The sequence below is a fragment of the Camellia sinensis genome, chromosome 8, assembly GCF_055761805.1.
Source record: "Camellia sinensis isolate YWXY chromosome 8, ASM5576180v1, whole genome shotgun sequence".
Classification (NCBI taxonomy): Eukaryota; Viridiplantae; Streptophyta; class Magnoliopsida; order Ericales; family Theaceae; genus Camellia; species Camellia sinensis.
In genome coordinates this window covers 53700322-53711196 of record NC_138968.1, presented here as the reverse complement: position 1 = coordinate 53711196, position 10875 = coordinate 53700322, and the positions used below count along the sequence as shown (strand labels likewise).

At 37.0% G+C, this 10875-nt stretch overlaps 1 pseudogene; it reads left to right on the top strand.

Moving 5' to 3' along the window:
• The first annotated feature begins 5377 nt into the window (after positions 1-5377).
• LOC145797766 (peroxidase 63-like) lies at positions 5378-8901 on the top strand (annotated as a pseudogene).
• Positions 8902-10875: the final 1974 nt, after the last annotated feature.

Here is a 10875-nt window from a genome sequence, read left to right as displayed (position 1 = left end):
ATTTTCTAATAGAATTCACGTGTGTAAGTATTTATGACTGAACTAACGGCTAGCGCTCTTACACTTCACAAGGAGGTTAGGAGATTGAATTCCTCCGCTTTTGTATTGGTTCTCTCTTCCAGTTTGAGAGTTATATTTCAGATTACTTTTGCACCTCACTAAAGAATTGTATAAAATGGCTTACCTATAATGAGGTGTGACCATGTATAGATATATACATATATTAAAACATAATTTACATAACAGGAAATAGAATCAATCAATTACAATGTAAGAGGCAAGAAATACGTGATTAGGAAATTACGGATTCTATTATAATATATACTATAAATAAATATTTCAATACTCCCCTTCAAGCTGGTTCAAAGATATCGACCAAACCTAATTTGACAATAGATGACTGAAGCAAAGAGGGTCCCACTGACTTAGTAAACATGTCTGCAGTTTGTTTAGAGGAAGAAACAAATGTTGTAACATGATCTGCTTGAACTTTCTCTCGAATGAAATAAATATCAATCTCAATATGTTTAGTCTGCTCATGAAGAACATAATCTAAAGAAAACATGATAGTAGACATCTTATCACAATATAACTAAGAAGAAACGGTTTCCTCAAATCCCAATTCAGGAAGAATTAATGGAAACCATAAAAGTTTACATGTACCTTGAGTCATAGCTCGATATTCAGCCTCAGCTGAAGAACGTGAGACCACACCCTGTTTCTTACTCTTTCATGAAATAGTTACCATAGAAAGCACAAAAACCTAAAGTCAAGTGCCTATTGGTCTTTGATTCGGCATAATCCGCATTTGTAAAACAAGAGAGTCTAATTTGGGTATTAACTGAGAAGAATAGCCCCAAACCTAGACAAAACCTAAGATACCTCAGAATATGATAGACTGCATCAAGATGAGTCGTGCGTGGTGTACGCATAAACTGACTAACTACACTCACAACATATGGTAAATCTGGTCTTGTATTTGTCAAGTATATTAGGTGACCTACCAAGCTAATACATAGATTAGGAAGAAGTTCCCCAGACTTAGCCAAGCGCTTAAGATTTGGATCCATAGGTGTAGAGACAGGTTCACACCCAAGCATACCAATATCTTAAAGAAGATCCAAAGTGTACTTCCGCTGAGACAGGGAGATCTCTCTACGTGGCCGAGCAACCTCAATACCCAGAAAGTATTTGAGATGATCCAGATCCTTCATGTCAAATGCTCTCCCTAGTTCTCGTTTCACTTGAGCAATATCAGAAGCATCATCCCCAATAAGAATGATATCATCCACATATACCGACAAAATGGTAGAACAACCATTGGGACGACGATGAATGAAACATGTATGATTAGAGTGTCATTGAACAAAGTTAATGGAAAGGACAATAGAGCCGAAGTGATTGAATCAAGCACGAGGAGACTGCTTGAGGCCATAAAGAGACTTGCGCAAATGACACACCTTCCTTACAAACTCCCTCTCAGCCCGAAAATCGGATGGAGGATCCATATAAATTGTCTCTAGCAAGTCACCGTGAAGAAAATCATTCCTGACATCTAACTAATGAAGAGGCCAAGAATGGGCTGCAGACAAAGAAACCACAAGGTGAACATAGGCTAAATTGGCAACATGAGCAAAAGTAGCACCAAAGTCTTGACCAGGAATCTATGTAAATCCTCGAGCAACAAGACGACCCTTGTAGTGATCAACCAGCCCATCTGGAAGATACTTCACACTAAACACCCACTTGCATCCCACAATTGTGGCAGAAGAACGTAATGACTTAAGAGTCCAAGTCTTATTCTGTTCCAAGGTCACCATTTCCGTATGCATAGCATGGACCCAATGGTGATTCTGAAGAGTCTTAGAGACTGAGTGAGGAATAGGGATAGAGTCAAGTTTCCCAAGGAAAGCACAGTAAGAATATGAAAGACCAATATAAGACAAAGACTTGGAAATAGGATGATTAGTGCTACTAGGAAGGCCATAATAGTTAGGAGGAAAATGAATATGAGCAGGATAATGATGTGGTGAATGATGGAAAGGAGATGAAGTGACAAAGGGAGAAGCGGTACCTAAACTTGAAGTGAAGGGGAAGTTGGAGGGGATGAAGCACATGGATGACGAGAGTAAGTCTGAAGAGGAGCAACGGGAGGTAGAGACCTGGGAGGTGACACATCAAACAGAGGACATGGAATAGCAGAGTGAAAAATCGTTACAAGACGAGCCGAAGGAGACATGTCGCACTAACCAGATCAGACAAAGAAGTAGCCTGCATAAGAGGATTAGAACCAAAGAAAAGAAGACACTCACAAAAAGTGACATCTAAAGAATGATAAAAACGACAACCAATAGGGTCATAACATCGATAACACTTGGAAAGAACAAAATACTCAACAAAAATACACCGACTTGCTTTATCATCTAACTTAGTCCGAGAAGGGCTGCGATTATGAACAAAACACGTACACGAGGCATAATAAAAAAATAAAGTGCAATCGGGTTTGAGAACCTGTAAAGGAGCCAAACCCTACAAAACTTGATTGGGAGTTCAGTTTATGAGATAAATAGCAATAAGAACCACAGTGTGCCAGTAAGACTTGGGAACATGCATACCACAAAGTAAACATCGAACTATAGCCATGATATGATGATTCTTTTGCTTAGCAACCCCGTTTTGCTTCGAAGTGTAGGCACAAGTGATTTGTTACATAACACCATGCCATTTAAGATAAGAGCAAAAAGCATCAGAGATGTACTCTTTGCCATTATCAGAGCAAATATTCTGAACAACTTTATGAAATTGGATTTTGATCATTTGAAGAAATTGAGTAAATAAAGGAAAAACATATGATTATTTTTAAGAAGATAAACCCATGTGCAGCAAGAATAATCATCAATAAACGTAACATAGTAGTGATGACCAGAAAAAGCAATGACATGGGAAGGACCTCAAACATCTTAAGGAATTAAATCAAACATGCTAGGGGCATGAGACAAATGAGAAATATAACTAGAACAAGTATGCTTGGAAAGTTCACAAACAACACATTGAAATTTATTATGTTTGCAAGCTTTATTTAAAGAAGGAAAAAGTAAACATAAATACTGAAAATTGACATGTCCTAGGCAAGCATGCCATAGTTCTAAAGTTTGTAAAGTAAAAATAGGAGACAATGATTTAGGCAAAACAAAGGCTTGCAAACTGGAAGCAAATGGTGAAGAAGAAGGTGGCTCGCTCAAGTAGTAGATTCCATCATGCTCATAATCTCTGTCAAAAATCCTTTTTGAACTCAGGTCCTGTAATACACAATGAGAAGGTAAGAAGACAACAACACAATTAAGGGATTTCGCAAGGCTACTAACAGACAATAAATTATAAGCAAAATTAGGAATATAGATAATAGAAGTAAGAGTAATAGTGAAAGACGAGGATACATCACCCTTATGATGAACATGAGAAGTCGACCCATCAGCTAAATACAGTTTGAGACACTATGAACCAGAGTAGAAAAAACAAACAACTCATCAGTCATATGATCATTGGCTCTAGAATCTAGAACCCAAGTAGGAGTAGACCGAACATAGAAAGCATGAGGAGTACTTGTGGCCAGAGTAGCACTGGACGCAGATGGACTAGGTGCATGTGACAAGAGTGAGCCCAACCGATCTTGAATATGACTAATCTGAGATTGAAACTTGAAGCAATGGGCCTTAACATACCCAGGCTCACCACAGTCATGACAAATAACCTTATTTGCAGGAGGTCAAGAGGCAAAATGAGCAGCAAGAGCCATCTGATCGATAGATAAAACAGGAACGAAAGATAATTGAACCAACTGGCGACACCGCTCATCGCTATCAAGAATAGCGAATGCCTCATACCGGGATGGTATAGGAGATGTATTTAAATCTAAATCCAAAAGGACTCGAATTCAGGTTTTAAATCTATCAAGAATTGGTATGTATGGAGATGTATTCGTTTGACCACAATAGATGTTATCGCCTCAAGAAAAATCACTCAACGACTCATATTGGGCCAGTTTCTCCCATCGGGGCTAAAGATAGCCAAAGAACTAGGCAACAGAAAGAACCATAGCTTCCTGGGATGCATGAGAAATATCTCGATAAAGCTCAAAAATTTAGAGAGTCATGATAAGCTGGGCATACATCTGCGAGAGAGCACTCCAGAGACGAGGAATAATATCATAATACATGAACATATTATAAATTAGTTCCTCCATAGAGTTAAAAATCCAGCCCAAGAAAGTGTAGTTATCAATGTCTCATTGGGTTCGTTTAGGATCATCATCCAGTGGTTGTTTCTCAGTCTCCAAGGGCCAACCAGATTTGCCTTTAGCCCAAGATAAAGAGGAAGAGAGCGATTCCAAGCTGCAAAAACTTTCCCATTGAGTACCACACTAGTAATACGATGAGCAGAAACAAACGGGGTGATGGAAACATCAAACCCAAGTGGGATAGCATGAGTAATATGCCCCATAATGGTCACAGACATCTCAGAAGCCTCAGTCATGATCCAAAAAAAAAAACCCACACAAAGATAGTGGAAGACATGCGAGAAAAACTCAAGCAAAGCAGTCGGAGAGATGATAGACCACAACAAATAACAAATTGATTGCCCAACAAATAGATAAAAAATAGTAAGCATATGCTTACCACATCAGCATAAGGCCCTAAACCAGGGCAAAACACAAACTAACAGCCCCAAAAATGGATTACAACAGGGCCGAAAACTAGACTCGCACAAAATAGACCTTAGGTGGTCTAGTTAAAGGCTGGGTTATAGCTTACAGGTGCTGACAAGGCATGTAGAGGCTGCCGACAGAGAGATAAGGTGTTGTTGGGTGGCTTGAGGCTACGGATAGTGATAAAGGGTAACTAGTTTGTGCTGATAGAGAGAAAGAAGAAGGTAAGGAAGAATGGGTTAGGGTTTTGGCTTGAACAGACCTTAGGTGGTCTGGTCGAAGGCTAGGTTACAGTCTAGAGGTGTCGATAGGGCCTGTAGAGGTTGTTGACAGAGAGAGGTGTTGTTGGGTGGCTAGAGGCTGCGGATAGTGATGAGGGGTGACTGGTTTGTGCCAATAGAGAGAAAGAAGAAAGTAAGAAAGAATGGAATAGGGTTTCAACTTGAACAGACCTTAGGTAGTCTGGTCGAAGGCTGGGTTACAATCTAGAGGTGTCGATAGGGCCTATAGAGGTTGCTCATAGAGAGAGGTGTTGCTGGGTGGCTAGAGGCTGCGGATAGTGATGAGGGGTGACTGGTTTGTGTCGACAGAGAGAAAAAAGAAGGTAAGGAGGAATGGGTTAGGGTTTTGGCTCTGATACCAAAAAGAATTGTATACAATGGTTTACGTATAATGAGGTGAGACCATGTATATATATATACTAAAACAAAATTTACAAAATAGGAAATAAAATCAATCAATTACCATGTAAGAGGCAAGAAATTTGTGATTAGGAAATCACGGATTCTATTATAATCTATACTATAAATAAAATATTCCAACTACTAGGAGGTTAGGGGATCGCCTTCATATATATTTTTGTGTGGGTCTTCTCTCTCGGTTTGAGAGTTATATTTGTATTAGGATTGTGCAAAATACCGGTCAATTTGCTAAAATCATCCAATCTGCAGTGATCTGTCTACTAATCGTGAGTCGATTTGATCCACGGTTTGAAATTTATAATCCACCTTCGAAATCACTTTGCTCCACCATAGTTAATACATTTTTTTTTTCGTTTACTTCCAATGAAATACCAAAAGTAAAAATCAGTTTGAAATATATGGAATTTTGTGCAAGTTATATGTATGAAAAATATTATGTAAAATCAGTTAGTGTTTTATATATATGAAAAATATTATATAAATTAGTGATATATATTATGAAAATATTTAATAATTGTTTAAGGTTATTTTTCAATCAACTAATAGGTTGAAACTGCACAAATATCAAACCGTGATTTGTTTATGAATAGTAAATTTATCAATCTGCCATCCACGGTTTGGTTTTAATTTTATCCTCAAATCGTACTGCATCGCGCACAGCCCTAATTTGTATTCCAATGTGCCAAAAAAAAAGGTATGGACTGGTTGAAAATTCATTCGATTTTGTTTCTTTGTTGATAAAAATAACATTTAAATAAATTCCTAATCTTTAATTTAATTTTATCCAATGTTTTTTTCCTTCCCCAACAGTATGTTTTCCTTAGGCCAAAGAATTCTCCTCTTGGATTCTCTCTTGAAAACCCATATGTTCCTTGTAAGAGTTCAGATCCTCTCCTTAACTCCCCTCTTTCATTTCCTCTGTGCAACGGTTGAGATTCAACCCACTAGATCCAACGCCTATAAAAAATTTATAAAAAAAAAAAAAATTTAAAATTGGAACTGAAATATTCCCGCCCACTCTCTCATCTCTCTCTCTCCTCCATGGCATTATCCTTACTTCTCTTCCTTTCTCTGTCATCTTTCTCTCTCCTCACACTCTGCCGCTCCCAACAACAACACCTCTCCCTCAACCTAGGAAGCATAGATACGGATACGACACGATACAGATACGGCGATACGACAAAACTTAAAAAAATAGGATATCGGTACGGCTAGAATATGTTTGTGAAAAATATATTTTTTTAAATTATTAATAGTGAGTTACACATAAGCTAAAGATCGTTGAGAAACCACAATGTAATTTTATAATGCAAAATACTAACCTTTAAGAATTTTGTATTAATTTAAGCTAGTAGCTTGTTTACTTTTAAATTTTTTAATAGATCTTGCAAATATTTCATTTCAATATCAAGTTTAATATATTTATATTACAATAATAGAACAATTCACAACTTGTCCCTATGCTTTTTCCTTTAACACTAATGAAAAATATTGTATTCAAGTTTACTTGCTTATTTATTTATTGATATTTAATTTTACCATTGTTATATTCTCTTGTTAATTCTTACTTTCTATGTAGTTATAGGGGACATGCATGAAATAATTAGGATACATCAATTTGATAAATTTTATTATTTAACTCACTATGCTCTTCTTATCGAAGAACTTAACAAAGTATTTGAAAAATATTCTTATATTTATGCTTGCAATTATATTATATTATATTACTATGCAAAAAATGTTACAATTCTAATTTCATAAAACAAGTAAACATGACTTGGAGTATCTAATACTTCAAAATTAAGTATCCGATACTCCAAAATTAATGAAAAAATAATTAAGAAGCATCCGATACTTTTAACAAATATCCAACATGTATCTGCGAGTATCCAAAGAGTATCGATATCCGATACGGATACGTCACTCTATTTGAAGTATCCGTGCTTCATAGCCCTCAACTACTACCAAAACTCATGCCCTAGATTCAACAAGATCATGCAAGACACCATTACTAACAAGCAGATCGCCTCCCCACCACCACCACCGCCACTCTCCGCCTCATCTTCCACGATTCCTTCATCTCCGGCTGCGACGCCTCCGTCCTCATCTCCTCCACCCCCTTCAACACCGCCGAGCGCGACGCCGACATCAACCTCTCTCTCCCTGGCGATGCCTTTGACGTCGTCGTTTGTGCCAAGAACGGTCTCGAGCTCTCCTCCCCCGGCATCGTCTCTTGCGCCGACATTCTCGCCGTTGCTGCTCGCGATCTCCTCACCATGATGGGTGGTCCTTACTACAATGTCCTATTAGGCCGCAAAGATGGGCTTGTCTCCAAATCAACCCTCGTCGAAGGTAATCTTCCCTGACCCACAATGTCAATGACTCAAATAATCAACATTTTTTCATCTAAAGGGTTCTCGATCGAAGAAATGGTGGCTTTGAGTGGTGCTCATACAATTAGGTTCTCTCACTGTAAGGAGTCCAAATCAACCCTCATCGAAGGTAATCTTCCCAGACCCACAATGTCTATGACTCAGATCATCAACATTTTTTCATCTAAAGGGTTCTTGATCGAAGAAATGGTGGCTTTGAGTGGTGCTCATGCAATTGGGTTCTCTCACTGTAAGGAGTTCAACACAAACATCTACAATTACAACATGAATCTGAGTTCAATGTCTGATCCGAGTTACAACGAAATGTTCTTTATCATTGTCGTACTAGATGGTGTTTTGATATTTAGTTTTGATAAAAATGGACTTGCAACTGTATTTTTTAGACAATTGATTACAAGTATATTATTTTTCAAGGCTAAATTCTACTCTCCTTGTCCTTTGAATTCTCTAGGACTTCTTTAGAATGCTTTTACCACTGACTGTGATGGCAATGTGGCCCTAGAATTTGTGTTATTTCCTATTCTAAAATCTGCTCAGTGTAAAAAAATTGTGGTAAGTCACTCTACTTGGTGGAGCTCTCTCTTTCAATCTCATATTCCCATCAAATGAACTAGACATCTGGATGGATGTTCAGTAAGTTTCCGGTAATATGAATCATGGGTTTGGTTGTTCATGGGGATGTTCATGTTGGAATTAGTGTCCATTTTTTTTTATTTATAAGAATTTGTGTTAAAAGTGATGCAAAAAAAAAACAAGAATTAGCCATTTCCTTTCTGTTCCTGTGGTGGGCAATGTTCCCATTTGTTTATTAACAACTCCACAATGTGAATGCACACAGCACCAGCAAAAAACTATGAACTCCAAAACAGAACAGTATGAACAACATTTCAGACCAATTAACAACTATGAATACCAACATTTCACACCAATCTATCAACACCAATTCCAAATTGTAAATACAAGCCATAAGAACATCAACAACATTAACAAAACACATGCTATGACAACGACAACATTTTTCAGCAACATGAACAGCATGAACAGCAACATTTTCCAGCAACATGAGCAGCAACAGTTTCAGCAACTTTTTGAGCAACATTAAGGAAGAAACTTTCGTTTATGAGTTGCTATGACTGAATAGCCAGTGTGTTCCACCTCTTTGTACCTGTTGATAGCCTAAAACGGAAAAAATAAAAATAAAAAAATTTAAAAAGCACAGCAGCAAGTTCAGCAACTAAAGCATTGAGGTAAACTGAATTTTCCAAAAACTGAAATAATATCAGTTAGCATGAGATTGTGAATCACATCTCCACACAATGTTCATTACCAATCTTTTTTTTTCCCTTCCACATTTCCATACACCAGGCTCAACAAAAAAAAAAACAAAAAACAAAAAAAAGTAAACAAACTCACTATCAAGTTGTACAAAACACCAACATCATGCGTGAAGCCTAATATTTTTTTCACAGAACTAAGAAAAAAGACTAAACTGCAATGCCAATTTGAGAGAACTGTAAATCATAATGAGTATGAAAAAGCCATCACGAACAAGAAAATAATCAAATCTCAAGCAAAAAGATAAATATAAATATTTATCTTAGAATCCTTTAAAACTAAAGTAGGGAGCAAACAATAAATTTCAATCGTTTTGATAAAAGGTTTGAGACCACATCAGATTTATCTACGGATCAAAAGACCCCGTAATCGAAAGCCCAAAGGTCCTAAATCAGAGGACCTGAGAGAGAGAGAGAGAGAGAGAAGAAGAAGAACTCACTTAGAAGTGGGTCGCCGGTGAGGGTGGGTTCGGTGGAGGAGTGTGTGAGGCTGAGGAGTGTGTGTGAGGCTAAGAAGGAGTGTGTGAGGTTGTATAGCTTTGGGCGGGAAAATTTACTTTTCAATTTTATTTTATTTTTTATTTATTTTTTTATTTTTTTATAGCCGTTGGATCTAGTTGGCCAGATGTCAACCGTTGCACGGAGGATTTGAAGGAGAGGCCTCAAGGAGAGGTTCCAAACTCTCCTTGTAAAAGCTAGGACAACTATGCTTATTATGGGATACAAAGAGAAGTGATCTAAAATTGGAAAGGGATTAAGACTATGTTTGAATTATGGATTTAGGTAGGGATTTAAAAAAAGAAATAAAAATGATAGGTGAAATGTAAATGAAATATTCATCAACTTTTTTTCGTTCGCTTTCCAAACCTATGATTCAAACACATCCTAACAGATTTTCTTTTATATTGCAATCTTTATGTGTCCTCCTCACTAATGAGATCATGTCTGGTATTAAGGTAGTGTTTGGTTCATTAGAATGGAGTATAATGGATTGGTCATTCCATCGAAATATTTATTCCAATGTTTGGTTGACTAAAAAAATAATAAAAAAGCATTATAAATGGAATCACCACAATTCATTACAAGGGAATTACCATTTTATAAGGGAGTTTAAGGAATAACTATTCTATTTCATTTCATTAAACCAAAATAGAGCATAAGAGAAATCATTCCTACCAGATTTCTGGTAGTGTTAAAGCTGACCTCCCTATAATCGGAATAGTTCCTATTAGATATTGAGACTGGGAGGAGTAAATTGGGTATAAGACTAATTTGTGGGGTATTATTTGCCCAAAGTGGCTGCTCTATGGTTTGAATCCTCCTCAAGATTGAAGGATTGAGTTTGACCACTGAACCAGTGCTCCCCTAGCAGTTTCCAAGTTCTGACTCCGATTAAAGCAGAATTTGATCCCGAATCCTTCTTTTAACTCCTTCCTCCAGAAACCACCAAATCACTCTAAAAATAGACTTCTTCTTTGAAGTAGAATATCTCTATGATTACAACAAAGTTCCTGTTACCAGTGTTCCCTTTGTCAATCCTTATAAAGCCTTTACCAAGCTTTTGCTCTTCTATTGTTTTTTGGATTATGGATTTGAGTAAAAATTTAAAAAAGAAAAAAGAAAATGTAAGTGAAATGTAGTTATATTTCATTTATATTTCACATACTTGTCTTTTTTCCTTTTCAAATTCTTACCCAATCTATGATCTAAACACAAGCTAAGTATTCTCTTCTCGCTCTTCC